Source organism: Somniosus microcephalus, chromosome 20 (assembly GCF_052327205.1).
Source record: "Somniosus microcephalus isolate GS21.2 chromosome 20, FLI_Smic_1.0, whole genome shotgun sequence".
In the NCBI taxonomy this organism is placed as follows: Eukaryota; Metazoa; Chordata; class Chondrichthyes; order Squaliformes; family Somniosidae; genus Somniosus; species Somniosus microcephalus.
This window is the reverse complement of record NC_141006.1, coordinates 53,450,847-53,453,234: the sequence shown is the minus strand read 5'-3', so window position 1 is coordinate 53,453,234 and position 2,388 is coordinate 53,450,847.

Below are 2,388 nucleotides of genomic sequence, written 5' to 3'. Positions count from 1 at the left end.
GGCGGACGGGGGGGGGGAGACGGGGACGGGGGGGGGAGACGGGGACGGGGGGGGAGACGGGGACGGGGGGGGAGACGGGGACGGGGGGGGAGACGGGGACGGGGGGGGAGACGGGGACGGGGGGGGAGACGGGGACGGGGGGGGAGACGGGGACGGGGGGGGAGACGGGGACGGGGGGGGGAGACGGGGACGGGGGGGGAGACGGGGACGGGGGGGGAGACGGGGACGGGGGGGGAGACGGGGACGGGGGGGGAGACGGGGACGGGGGGGGAGACGGGGGGGGGGAGACGGGGGGGGGAGACGGGGGGGGAGACGGGGGGGGGAGACGGGGACGGGGGGGGGAGACGGGGACGGGGGGGGGAGACGGGGACGGGGGGGGGGAGACGGGGACGGGGGGGGGAGACGGGGACGGGGGGGGAGACGGGGACGGGGGGGGAGACGGGGACGGGGGGGGAGACGGGGGGGGGAGACGGGGGGGGGAGACGGGGGGGGGAGACGGGGGGGGGGAGACGGGGGGGGGAGACGGGGGGGGGAGACGGGGGGGGGAGACGGGGGGGGAGACGGGGGGGGGAGACGGGGACGGGGGGGGAGACGGGGACGGGGGGGGGAGACGGGGACGGGGGGGGGAGACGGGGACGGGGGGGGGAGACGGGGACGGGGGGGGGAGACGGGGACGGGGGGGGGGAGACGGGGACGGGGGGGGAGACGGGGACGGGGGGGGACGGGACGGGGGGAGACGGGGACGGGGGGGGAGACGGGGACGGGGGGGGAGACGGGGACGGGGGGGGAGACGGGGACGGGGGGGGAGACGGGGACGGGGGGGGAGACGGGGACGGGGGGGGAGACGGGGACGGGGGGGGAGACGGGGACGGGGGGGGAGACGGGGACGGGGGGGGAGACGGGGACGGGGGGGGAGACGGGGACGGGGGGGGAGACGGGGACGGGGGGGGAGACGGGGACGGGGGGGGAGACGGGGACGGGGGGGGAGACGGGGACGGGGGGGGAGACGGGGACGGGGGGGGAGACGGGGACGGGGGGGGAGACGGGGACGGGGGGGGAGACGGGGACGGGGGGGGAGACGGGGACGGGGGGGGAGACGGGGACGGGGGGGGGAGACGGGGACGGGGGGGGAGACGGGGACGGGGGGGGAGACGGGGACGGGGGGGGAGACGGGGACGGGGGGGGAGACGGGGACGGGGGGGGAGACGGGGACGGGGGGGGAGACGGGGACGGGGGGGGGAGACGGGGACGGGGGGGGAGACGGGGACGGGGGGGGAGACGGGGACGGGGGGGGAGACGGGGACGGGGGGGGAGACGGGGACGGGGGGGGAGACGGGGACGGGGGGGGAGACGGGGACGGGGGGGAGACGGGGACGGGGGGGGAGACGGGGACGGGGGGGGGAGACGGGGGACGGGGGGGGAGACGGGGACGGGGGGGGAGACGGGGACGGGGGGGGAGACGGGGACGGGGGGGGAGACGGGGACGGGGGGGGAGACGGGGACGGGGGGGGAGACGGGGACGGGGGGGGAGACGGGGACGGGGGGGGAGACGGGGACGGGGGGGGAGACGGGGACGGGGGGGGAGACGGGGACGGGGGGGGGAGACGGGGACGGGGGGGGGAGACGGGGACGGGGGGGGAGACGGGGACGGGGGGGGGAGACGGGGACGGGGGGGGGAGACGGGGACGGGGGGGGGAGACGGGGACGGGGGGGGAGACGGGGACGGGGGGGGAGACGGGGACGGGGGGGGAGACGGGGACGGGGGGGGAGACGGGGACGGGGGGGGAGACGGGGACGGGGGGGGAGACGGGGACGGGGGGGGGGAGACGGGGACGGGGGGGGGGGGAGACGGGGACGGGGGGGGGGGGGGGGGAGACGGGGACGGGGGGGGGGGAGACGGGGACGGGGGGGGGGGGGGAGACGGGGACGGGGGGGGGGGGGGAGACGGGGACGGGGGGGGGGGGGGGGAGACGGGGACGGGGGGGGGGGGGAGACGGGGACGGGGGGGAGGGGGGGGAGAGACGGGGACGGGGGGGGGGGGGGGAGAGACGGGGACGGGGGGGGGAGACGGGGACGGGGGGGGGAGACGGGGACGGGGGGGGGGGAGACGGGGACGGGGGGGGGGAGACGGGGACGGGGGGGGGGGGAGACGGGGACGGGGGGTGGGGAGACGGGGACGGGGGGTGGGGAGACGGGGACGGGGGGGGAGACGGGGACGGGGGGGGGAGACGGGGACGGGGGGGGGAGACGGGGACGGGGGGGGGAGACGGGGACGGGGGGGGGAGACGGGGACGGGGGGGGGAGACGGGGACGGGGGGGGGAGACGGGGACGGGGGGGGGAGACGGGGACGGGGGGGAGACGGGGAAAGAGAGACGAGGAGACGGAGG